The 13,076-nt window shown below is 38.3% G+C and overlaps 1 protein-coding gene and 1 long non-coding RNA gene across 5 annotated transcripts in view; both read left to right on the top strand.

Annotated features, from left to right (window-relative positions):
- LOC137061888 (3',5'-cyclic-AMP phosphodiesterase 4D) overlaps window positions 1-13,076 on the top strand; it is a 320,568-nt gene that overhangs the window by 130,114 nt on the left and 177,378 nt on the right. The window lies entirely within an intron of this gene.
- Window positions 2,098-3,267, top strand: LOC137062963 (uncharacterized). The gene is made up of 3 exons (XR_010901320.1): window positions 2,098-2,456; window positions 2,588-2,758; window positions 2,868-3,267. It is a non-coding gene; the product is annotated as an uncharacterized lncRNA (long non-coding RNA).

Below are 13,076 nucleotides of genomic sequence, written 5' to 3'. Positions count from 1 at the left end.
ATCCGTTTAGTCCGATCTTCGCTCCATGCTGCAGTCATGGGCTTCGGCGAAAACCTCGGGTAAGGAAACAACTCAAACAAAATAAAATGAATATTACACTCATAACTTTGTCTAGTGGAATTTATTCATTCTCTAGCGTGCACTCTAGTCATGAACGGGCGCTATCTCCTTTTTAGATCTTAAATGCACACACCCCTAGTACAACCGTTTGGTTAGGATTTTAACAAATACATAAAAATAAATAAAGCACAAACAATCTTACAAAACCAACACAATGAGAATGTAATACCAAATATACACCAAAACAAATAAATAAATAAATACAATATATGAATATAAAGAGGGGGAAAAAATAAGTCAAACAATAACATTTCAAAATAAATATTCAAAATAAATATATAGCATATATGTGTGGCCTTAGCCTTCACATGCACATTACAATTATAAAATTGTCACACAACTGGTAGACATACTGTAGCCTGCTTGAAGTATTTTCTTCCTCACAAAACTAAACAGTTTAACAAGTTCTCTGAAGTCTTGTTTGTATGGCGGCTTACCCACTCTCTCTCGCAGGTATTTGCGCAATGATTGAAAGAATCCGACTCAACTGCCGACAACGGCAGCATGTCCTCAACTATATATCTAGATATTATGTTGTTAAATTCTGTCTGGGTGATAAGAGTTTCACTGCATGAAAAGTGGGATTTTCGTCAGTAAGCGGCACTGTAGATTGTCGTGGAAGATCAGGTTTACGACTGGCAGTTTGCAGGCGACACCGAAAACTGCCGTGAATTGTCAGAAATTGACGTGGGCCTTGCTTGGCAGTTGTCCCCCCCAAGACCCCCCTTCCCTTAACTCCAGGGGAGGCTTTAACATGTAAATGAACATGCTGTGAGCTATACAAATGCAAATCAGGGTAGCAGGAGTTTTAACCCATGTGACATTTAAAAGGTATTAACTTCCTTCTAAGAAAATCTCTTAGATAGATCAGGCTCAGTATAGCCTAATTGTAAAATCTTAAACTTAAGCTTGAATTTATATATCTGATGAAAGTATTCTAGATTATTTATTGTGTGTCATTTGCAATCAGTCCCTGTGAATTCAGTGCGACTCGCAATTTTGACCAATCACCGCAACTTTTACCAATCATTGCGGTCTCCTGCTAATAAGCGGCGTCATACATCAGCAAACTTTATATATCATATATCATTGCCTGTCAAAATTAACGTGTTAACGCAAATTAATTTTAACGGCACTACATATATATATATATATATATATATATATATATATATATATATGTGTGTGTGTGTATATATATATATATATATATATATATATATATATATATATATATATATATATATACACACATATATACATATATACATACAGGGGCTGACATTAACTTTTTTGCTCACCGGCCACCGTGGCTAGTGGTTTTCCAAAGTTACTAGCCACTCAGCATTTTCACTGGCCACAATTTTGCTGTTTGGAAATTACATTGTATATGTTTAAAGTTGACTTTGGCATATATAAATTACTTGATTTTGAATCATTTTACTTTATTTAGAAGATTTAAAACCCTTTCAAACTTTCAAATGCAGAATGACCCCCCAAATCTTGTATATCAGCTGGGATGTGCAGGTGGGCAAGGGGTGGGCAATATAATAGATTACAATAGAATATAATAGGCTAATATGGGAAAGGTAATATGACAGGCTATGAGTTATTTTAGTTAGGATATATATATATATATATATATATATATATATATATATATATATATATATATATATATATATATATATATATATATATATATATTTAAAAAAATACCCTAAGCAAATTACAAAAACAATAGTTATTAAAAATAAAATAAAAATTCCGATACTAATACGACACAATGTAATTTATTGAATGTAATTGTCATTGGATACGACTTTCATCGAAAAGAATGTAACAAAATGTGGGCGTGGTCTGTGTTGTGAAATGGAACCACATTAAAAATTCCCTTAAACTGCGTTTGAAACATACAGCAAAGCAGCGACAGAGGAAAACACAGAGCCTGATATTATGCAAACATTTACCAATAATGTGGAAAGCGTTTTAAATCTGTTCGGTGGAAAATCCGCTGTGACGAATCTGTCCTCGTCTAACATCTGCTGTAAATCCAGGTAAAACTAGCTGCGTGCACGCGCCCGTCCCCAGATAACATGATCCCCAGTTGATCCGTAACACCGGCGGGCGAAGAAACAGCTGAATGCAATCATTGGGCTATCTCGTCAGCTTGCTCAGTTTGCTGCCGATTTTAACGAGCAGTTCACTTTAGTAATCTCCAGGTTGCTGTCCATAGATGATAGGTTGCTTGCTTTGGAGTCGAAAAACTGTGTGGAAGATACTAACTTTAAGAAGAGAAGACGAGTGCCTAAGAGAAGACCAGTCCTAAGATTGCGGTAAGACTGTTATCTAAGCTAAAGTAACCTAAAGCAAAGCTTTTTAAGTAGCACAAGCTGAAATTAGCCTTTTAAAAGAACAAATGTAAGTTGCTTTATAAAAGTGTTTTCTTTTTCTGGTCATTTTACAGGAAGCAGTACGCCGTCTTCACAACTTCGTCATAACACTCATTTAATTGTTTTCCAGCTGCATGTAAGACAAAGAGACAGTACGCAGGAGCTTCAGGTACAAACATCCAGTTCTTGCATCGCACGCAGAAGCTGTGAAGAGTTCAGCTCGGAGTCGATTGAGAAGAAAGAGGGTAAGATTTATTAGATTAGATCCGTTTTTGGTCAGTGTGACTATTTTTCAGGTGCATTTTACGCAGTACATCGCGCAATACTGATTGTCTTTATTGTTTGTTTTTACAGCTGCTACAAGCAAGAAAGAGTGTGTTAGCTGAGGATGAGGTGGGCCTTTGGAAGTGCGCTACCATAGACCTGATGTCTGATGAGGAAGACGGCATCGTTCGCGCGGTGTCTGGATGGACTGTTTGACCAGCCAGGAGCTCGCCGAGCTCTGTGCCACGCTGCAGTCGAGATTAGAGGCGATTCCAAAGAACAGGGCAACGCACGACAGACGTCTGAAAAATGGACTTAAAACAGACAGAATGGCGCTAGTTACCTACAGCTCTGAAGCGGAAAACAGAGACTTCATGGTGCTGTAGGATTTTGGGCTTCTCGTGAGCTTCCTATTGTTGTGTGGGCAGATCTCAAACGTTTTGCATTTGGTTGTGTGTTTGTGTTTGTTCTAATAAAGCTCTTTCTTTGAATAAACTGCACGTCCTTGGCATATTTTCCTTTCCTCAATAAATGAATGTCATTGATGGTTATAATAGCGTAGTCCATAGGATAACAATGACATGAATATAAAACATAATAGCATATCACATGAATATGAATATATACAATTAAAAAATAATATGCAAATCATAATTTTATATATATATATGTGTAAAATTATAATTTGGGGGTTTAAATTTATTAATTTATTACCCAGGTTGACCAATAGTAACAGATCTGCCAACCAATCACGAGTGATATTTCTTGTTTCAATGTAGTAGTTTCAACCAATACTGAGTGAGGAAATTCAAGCCATTCCGGCAAGGCGCCGCCCAGAGCTGCTATTCATATGCTAATTAGAGCCATTAGCGCCGGCGCCAGCATGCCTCCGCAAGCTCCACATACGTCATGGTTCGTTTCCGTCAATATGTGGCACAGACGAACGCGACGTTCACAGGCTGTAAACTGACGTTAATTGTCGAAAATCAGGGAGATTTCCGGCCGTTTACGGGGACGAAAATCCCACTTTTCATGCAGTGTTTGCGGTGGAGGGTTTCTTTAATGTCGTGGCTCTGTCTCCTCATTTGGTAGCGGAGCTCACGTTATCCTTTGCTTAGCCACTAATTTTGAGGTGCCGTGTAACGATGTGAAGTGCTTCATTAGATTAGAATAACTTGCCACCGATGTGGAGAGACTCTTCCTGGGCATAAGTTGTGCGTTACATAAACATTCTTACCTTTCACTTGAACGAGGGAAAAGTAGCGGTTATACTCCCAGTTTGCGAAAGCTACCTTTGAAGTCATTGGACATGATACTGCTCCTCCTGGTCGTGTGTGTGTGTGTGTGTGTGTCTACCTCAGCAAATCATGAATCATCATCAGTTGTGGTTGTCTCCCACCCACCTATCATAATCAGTTATGTGTACAACACCCCCCAACACACACGCATGCACTCTCTGGCTCTCTTACTCTCTCTGTCTCTCTCACACACACAGCAAGTCCGCTGACAGAGATGAAAACAGTTCGGAACATTTATACAGTTATAGTAATGCCGCATTTTATTCTCAGTAACAGTAACAGCGCTGTAACGGGGGAAACAGTAATTCATTTGATTACTTGTTACTGAATAAATGAACGCCGTTAGTAACACCGTTTATCTATGACCCTGTTATTCCCATCACTGCAAACAAATGACTCTTGAATCATTCTTTTTAATGAATCGTTTAAACAAGTCTGGGGTTGGATTGTGATATTTATACAGATTTTAGGATTCGATTGCAGTTCACCAGCTCTCGATTTGATTCTGATTGGATTTTGTTCGGGCATATTTGTGTAATAATGTCTATTTTTTTTCTTCCATTTAAAAAATAAAATTCTTTGTGGATACCAACTGAAGTAAACATGCAAAGTGCATTTCTTGTGTAAAGCTGTAAAAATAGTATTGAATGTTTGTGAGGATTGAATGATTCAATAAAAGCATGCAATCATACAAATCATTTGTTCTATTGAATCAGACTGCACTGGTTGCACTGACTGTATGTTTTTGATTCACTAAAAGATTTGCTTCATAAGACTCATTTGTTTGTGAATCAAACTTCACTGGTTGCCCTGTATGTTTTCGATTCACTAAAAATAACCTGGTTTGAAAGAGTCATTTGTTTGTGAATCAGACTCCACTGGTTGCGCTATATGCTTTTGTTTCACTAAAAAGAATGGGTTCATAAGAACAATTTGTTTTGTTAATCAAACTACACTGGTTGTGCTGTATGTGTTTGATTCACTTAGAAGAACCAGTTCATAAGATTCAGACAACGCTGTTTGCTCATTATGATTTTAATTTGCTGAAAAGAACCGGTTCCTATAAAAGTCAGTTGTTTGCGAACTGAACTGGTTGCACTGTATGTTTTTAAACCATTTATTCTTAAAAAGATAATTTTAGAAGTGGAACCAGAAAAGTTACATAATTCCCACCCCAGGCATGAAGGCTTGTTGGCTTTGTTCTCAGATTTCGCTTACCTGGAGCTCATGAATATTTACTTTCATTGCTTCAGCTCGTACACCAGGCCACTTTAATCTTTCATTCCAGCTGAAGTGTTGATTTTTCAGAAAGAGGGAGCGCAGGTAGAACCAGAACAAACGCTGGGATTAGTGTGATGGTTCACCGTAAAGCTCTTGCATCTCAATGAGGAATTAACCTCCGCTCTCCGCATGCGACTTCTGCTCCGTGTTGGAGGCGCCATCAGTGATGCGATTGGCTAATAGGAGTGCGTTAGGTTTGGCCTTCAGAAAGACTTTTCCACGGCTGAAGCGCTCTGCGTGGGAAACTGGATTAGCCATTAGGCTGCCAATGCTTCAGATCGATGCTCTTGTCAGCTGTGGCTGTTGTCAGGGCTCATGGAGATTTTTGGGTAATCAGTCGTCTATTTGGTTCGATGGAGAGCAGGCAAATACAGCGGGTGATTTAGAAATGTTTATTTTGTATACCATTGTATTGGAGTATATTATTATCATCATCAATAATAATAATAATGTTAATAGTAGTTAATGTTAATATTTCTAATAATAGTTATTATTGCTGAAGTAAATTAAAAGTAAAACAAAATGAAAATAATACTTAACAATAATAATAATTGTATTTTTAATTGTATGCTGTCATATGATTAATTGCGATTAATCATATCCACAATAAAAATGTGTGTTTACATATGTGTGTGTGCTGTGTAGAATTTTGTGTTTGTTTGTGTGTGTGTGTGTGTGTGTGTGTGTGTGTGTGTGTGTGTGTGTGTGTGTGTGTGTGTGTGTGTGTGTGTGTGTGTGTGTGTATGTATGTGTGTGTGTATATATATATAAAAATATAAATAAACACACATGCATGTATACATGTATGTGTGCATTCAAATATACAGAATCATTTTACACAGTGCACACACACTTATTATGTAAACACAAACTTTTATTTTGTATGCGATTAATCGTTTGACAGCACTAATTCTTAAAATAATTTATTTATTACTTGTATTCAATATTATTATTAAAATTAAACTGCATTAATAATTTTAACTACAATATTTATACTATTAATTAAAAGTTATTATTATTATTTAGTTTAATGTAATTTTAATTTAATAAAATTTATTTTAACAACAACTACTTTAATTGTTATACATTATTATAATAAAGTACATTACACTAAAATAATAGTAATAGCTTTTATTATTATAATTATTATTATTAACATTATTATTTCGTTTATTTTCATTTTAATTTATTATTATTATTATTAATAATACACTTTATTTATATAGCACTTTTCAGGCATATAATGCAGTTCAAAGTGCTTCACATAAAAATCATGTTTAAAAAACATATACATCAAAAAAAGATAATTTGCAATGTTCAGAATAAAATACAAGACATATGATAAAAATACACAACATCTGACCAGAAAATCTAAAAGAAATAGTTCATAATTGATTATAAGAATGATTTGGAGTAGGCCTTACTAATGAAAGGCCAAGATAAAAAGATGCGTTTTTAGTTTTTCTTTTAAAAATACTAAGTGTACTATCTTTCCTAATATCTGATGGTAGCGTGTTCCAAAGTTTTGGCGCATAATTAACAAAAGCAACATCACCGATTTTCCTTCTTTGATAACTGATAACCACCAATAAACCTGCACTAGATAATCTTAGGGTTCTTGATGGAATATAATTAACAAAAGAGCTAGCAATATAGTTAGGTCCTTGTCTGTTAAGAGCTTTATTTGTGATGAGGAGGACTTTGAAATCTCTTCTAAATTTGATTGGACGCCAGTGCAGCTAAAACTGGTGTTATGTGTTCTCCCTTTTTAGTTCTGGTTAATAACCGAGCTGCTGAGTTTTGAATAAGCTGAAGTCTGTTTATTGGTTTTTAAGGAAGACCTGTAAAAAGTGCATTACAATAGTCTAATCTACTTGAGATAAGAGCATGGATTAGTTTTTCTGCATCTTTCTGGTTTAAGAATGGTCTTATTTTAGCTATATTTCTTAGATGAAAAAAACGATGATTGTCACCTTCTTAAAATGGGAGTCAAAGCTTAGATCTGAGTCTAAAATAACACAGAGGTAACATGCAATAATAACAAACAACTTTATTAATATTAATATTGTTGTTGTTTTTGATGTTGTTATTAATGTAAATTATAGTAAACTACATAATAGTAATATTAATAATAATAATACACCTCCTGCTTCATGCCGGTGAGGTTTGCTTAAAGCACCACTCACATTTTGTTCGGAATATGAAAGTATCTATTAGTTTTTTTTCCACTTTGGGTTTGGGTATCCAGGCTATGGATGACAGGACAGCTTCAGTTCCTGTGGAATAAATATGAAACACCTACTCCTAGATACTCATGTGCTTGGTGGTGAAACATGTCAGAAAGGCACTCGTTTGGAGGGCGCTTTTTGGTAAAAATATGCATCCTCTCTGGCGCTCCTCGTACAGTGTTTCCATGATGATTTAGCTTGCGTTTACTTCCCTTTGAATTATCTTCAAGTTGGGCCAGTGTTAGAGAGTGTTTATTTAATGTTTTCCAGACGTTTCATTGGCAATGTATTTATTTTCTCCTACGCTGGACTAGGACCTCTTGGACTATCAAATGTAACGGGACACTGACTGTTATTGAATCGCACCGACTGAACATGGCTATGCACGAGAGAGACATTTTAAAATATGCAAATCCATCAGATGCACCATTAGCAGCTCCCCGTAGCTCGTGCATATGTTACCGCGTTTGCTTCATTCATACTCCGTTAGTCTCGGTTTTAAGGAGCAACAGGGTTGAAGCCAATTACAGAAAACAATTAGGCTCTGTGTAGTCATAGCATTTCTCCGAGGTGACTTGGTGACCTTTGGAACTTGCACGGGCGTCCGTTAAATGTCTTCTAAGGTCACAACATTTGATGACTCATAGCTATAATTTGAGTATTTTCATATTAATTTTTTTAGCTTTTGAATGGAAAAGCACTTATGGCATTGAGAGCTATGAAATGGTACACATTTGCGCAGGTGAAATGCAACGCCCTCTGGAACACATGGTTATTACTTTCATACATATTCAGTCTTAGCTGGTTGACTCTTAAATGGGCTTATGCAATATTCTTAGAGCATTATTAATGTGAGTCACACTCATTCTGGCTGTTTGGAATGGCATACCTGCGTTTTATTCATTTCATTATTTTAGTTTTATTTTGTTTAACATTTTTTAATGCTTTTGACGTGATTTTATTTCTTTTATTATATTTAGTGCTGTCAAAATTAGCGTGTTAACCAAGCGGCAACCTCCCACGATCTATCTTGAAGCCAATACAGAAGTAATGTACACTTTAATTCCTCAGGCTCCAGAAGGAGCAGAATCTCATTGAGCTCCATGTTAAAATTCCCAACTTTACAGCAGAAAAAAACATGTGAATTTTTTATAACTCATTTGTTTACATTATATAAAGCCTTAAAGTTCTGCATAATTAACCCTCTTGGCGCCACGGTCGAGTTTACTCGACAAGATGCGGAACTGAATAAAACGGCCGATTTTGTCAAATAGGGTGTCAAATTTAATTCAACCTCGCCTTCACTAGATGGTAGACATGTCGTACTTCATCCCCGACTCATAAAAACATCCTGACTCTATAAAAAATAGACGAGGAAGAGCGCATTGAATCAGTGCAAACAAAAGCGGAGCTGATGTGAGAGTGAGCCGTTTTATCAGAGCATTGTCATGTCAGCGAGTATTTGCATTAGATTATTATAACTTATTATTATTTTATAATGGCATCAATAAAGCTTACCCGCAATGAAGTGTTGGGTCTTCTATTCACGGACCCTGATTCTGAAGGGAAATATGAGATGACGGTGATTCTGAAAGTGAAACTAACCCTAACGTTACACTAAGCACAAACGGTGGATCATTTGCCCAATGTCAATGGTGGGAACAATGTTTCCCGGGGTCGGAGTGTTCATTTAAACATGTGACCATATGACGTCATAATATGCAAATTATATGGGAAAATGTAATCCCTACATAAACTTTGGGTCATCCTTAATATTTCTCTAATGTACATAAAGTTTCTATCTTTTATCACTTTCAAAATGTAGATGTCTAAATCAAACGTTTTAGGAAAATACCTCTAGCGACTAAAGGGTTAAGGGCGTGGTTACTTTGAGTGACAGGTGGATAGCCATTTATCCACCGTCTATAGTCATTGCATCAGTCAGTTTTTTATCGACTGACAGCACTAATTATATTATTATAAATTATTTTATTTAGCATTTTATTAAAATCTTGTGCCAAAATGGCATATTCGGCACTCTGTAAAATAAGAACTCTTAAGAAAATAAGAGCTTTCCTATAGCTCAAACAGTAGAGCATGGCGCTAGCAACGCCAAGGTCATGGGTTCGATTCCCAGGAAAAGCAAGAATTGACAAAATGTAAAACGTGTACCTTGAATGCAATGTAATGCACAAATGCACAAATGTAAATGTAAGAACTTAATAATAAAATGTGTTAAATGTCCTGCAGTAGAAATTTGTGCTGGTCAGTGCATTGCACTGTGGGATACAGTTATCAATGCAATGTGCTCTGTTGTATATTTCACATTTTAGAGATTGTAGTAGGCCATCTGAGTCTTTCTCCCATACTGAAAATCTACACAATGTGCACTGTATACTGAACACACTAGCCTATATGCAGCAATAGTAGAATGTTATTCCAAACATAACCTCTGTTGTACAAAGTGGGTGAATTCCACCGGATTCACAGCACAGATAAATGAGCACTGTGATTGAAACGCACCCGGCTAGAAAATAAACTCTGCATAGACCTTGAAGATTAGGATGGATGGTCACATTCTGGTGCCCGTCGGTAAATGAGATGCTAAAGTTTGAGCTAACTAACTGAACTCAAAGCGTGCATCATGAGAGAATGAAATTACGCAGAAGTTTTATTTGCATTACTTTGTATCTTATTACGGACTCAAATCACTTGCGCTCCATTTGTGGGCTAAGAAAGAGAAAGAAATGCAGAGGTTTCGTGTGAAATTTGATTTGGTGCAGCGAAGGTGATCCGTTTATGTGATGCAAACCCTTTATCACACAGGCAGGGGAGCTGAGGAAGGACAAAAACGCAGTCTAAATGACAACAGCACTAAGTGCCCTCTCCTCTCCTCTCCTCTCCAGCCATCTGTACGTCTCTTGAACTCCTTTTGAGGTCAAACGCTGCAGGGCTTGCACAACACGATGCCCCTGTAGGGGAGAGGATCCCAGAATATAAATGCTGCATTCACACGTTTCTCTCTATTACAGGTTTTGGTATGAAGGTCAGTCATCAAGTATATCGTACATTTGATGTGATTGTCCCATCTGAAGGATCTCATATGAAGCCATTCAGAAGTTAGTTGAAAATGCTACGATATTTCATTTTGATCTGGGTTACACAAAAACTACCCAAGCACTGGGTTGTTGCATCTGACCCAGGATCTGGGTAACACAAAAACTACCCAAACACTGGGTTGTTATGTGTGACCCAGGATCTTGGTAACATAAAAATGAAACATAAAACATAAAAATCTGGTTTATCCAGTGCATTTTTGATATCTGTGTGAGAAATGGTCAGTGCCTTTGGAGCCATTTCAAATCCAAACACTTACAGCGAGCATTTGACCATAAAATGTTGTGCGTGATTCAATAACAGATGGTCGGTATGCATGCTGCCATTTGAAGAGCAAACCTCTAAGTGCCTCCAGCCTCACAGATCTGCATTTTGATCATGTGGTTGCATATCGCTGAATCATTTAAGACAATCCTGTGGGCCAATTAGTGTTGAATTGAATCAAGGCGAGAGCAGCTTTGAGATCAGGGTGCTTTAAACGAGATGCTGAGCTGCAGTCGTCACATGAACTCGAGTGTTTGTTGTTTACTGCGTTTTGCACTGCGATGGGCAGGCAGGCTATCTTTTCTGTGTGCTTGACCACAAGGGTCCAATTTTCCTCACTATGTTCAACATGTGATTACATAAAAACACAGGCTTTGGAATAAGAAACTGAACTCACGCGTTAATACAGCTCTTAATGACTCTGGCTGATCAGGGTCTTGTATGTTTGAGGCCCTTTTTCTCACTCCTGTTGGGCTGAATGAGTGTTTGTACTACAGAACGTGATGAAAACAATTATCTTCGGTTTTGTATGCTTTTCTGTAAGCGGTATGATTTTAGTTGGACTGTTCAGAACTACAGAAATGTGCCTGCAGCATTTCATCCCCGGCACAGATTGTGTGGGTAGGACAAGCTATATAATTTCTTCATCTGAGTAAGTGCAGTTGCCAACACTCGGTGTTACCTCATAACAAAATCACATCCAAATGCCTGAGCAGGCTTATTGGCATGGATTCCTCATCTTGTCTGTATGTGCATACAGGAACCCAGCTTCATTCATTCTGCATGGCTTCTGAAACTAATGATTTGGTTCAATGCCAGTTTCCAGGTTCAGTGATTATCCTCATCCCGGCTAACGGATTTACGCATCAGAGCTAACAACTTTATGCTCTAAACATTTTTGAAAACATTCTACTTTGGTTGTTACTAGGGGTGTGACGGTTAGTATATAACCGTGAGACCGACGGTTAAAGTTAAAAACACCGTCATTAGAACTCTATAACCACCAAAACCGTGTTATTAAATTTTTTTACAAACAAAAATAAAAAATACAAATGCACTCTTGTATCAGCTGACGAGGGAAACGGAGGCGGAGTTAGTGGTGCTTCAGAGGCTGCTACAGCTGGAGATGATTCGGGAGATGTCTGTGCACCACCCCCTACCAAGAAGAGAAATCTTGGAGATCATCATCTCCTTAATAAACGGAGGTCTTACCGATCAGAGTGCACGCTGACACCGAGTTAACCCGCTATCTCCAAGAACAACCCGTGCTGACACAGAGTTAACCCGCTATCTCCAAGAACAACCCGTGCTGACACAGAGTTAACCCGCTATCTCCAAGAACAACCCGTGCTGACACAGAGTTAACCCGCCATCTCCAAGAACAACCCGCGCTGACACAGAGTTAACCCGCCATCTCCAAGAACAACCCGCGCTGACACAGAGTTAACCCGCCATCTCCAAGAACAACCCGCGCTGACACAGAGTTAACCCGCCATCTCCAAGAACAACCCGCGCTGACACAGAGTTAACCCGCTATCTCCAAGAACAACCCGCGCTGACACAGAGTTAACCCGCTATCTCCAAGAACAACCCGCGCTGACACAGAGTTAACCCGCTATCTCCAAGAACAACCCGTGCTGACACAGAGTTAACCCGCTATCTCCAAGAACAACCCGCGCTGAAACAGAGTTAACCCGCTATCTCCAAGAACAACCCGCGCTGACACAGTTAACCCGCTATCTCCAAGAACAACCCGCGCTGACACAGTTAACCCGCTATCTCCAAGAACAACCCGTGCTGACACAGAGTTAACCCGCTATCTCCAAGAACAACCCGCGCTGAAACAGAGTTAACCCGCTATCTCCAAGAACAACCCGCGCTGAAACGGAGTTAACCCGCTATCTCCAAGAACAACCCGCGCTGACACAGTTAACCCGCTATCTCCAAGAACAACCCGCGCTGACACAGTTAACCCGCTATCTCCAAGAACAACCCGCGCTGACACAGAGTTAACCCGCCATCTCCAAGAACAACCCGCGCTGACACAGAGTTAACCCGCTATCTCCAAGAACAACCCGCGCTGACACAGTTAACCCGCTATCTCCAAGAAC

The sequence above is a fragment of the Pseudorasbora parva genome, chromosome 23, assembly GCF_024679245.1.
Source record: "Pseudorasbora parva isolate DD20220531a chromosome 23, ASM2467924v1, whole genome shotgun sequence".
In the NCBI taxonomy this organism is placed as follows: Eukaryota; Metazoa; Chordata; class Actinopteri; order Cypriniformes; family Gobionidae; genus Pseudorasbora; species Pseudorasbora parva.
Note: the sequence above shows the minus strand (reverse complement) of the source record. Positions and strands in the feature narration are given on the sequence as shown.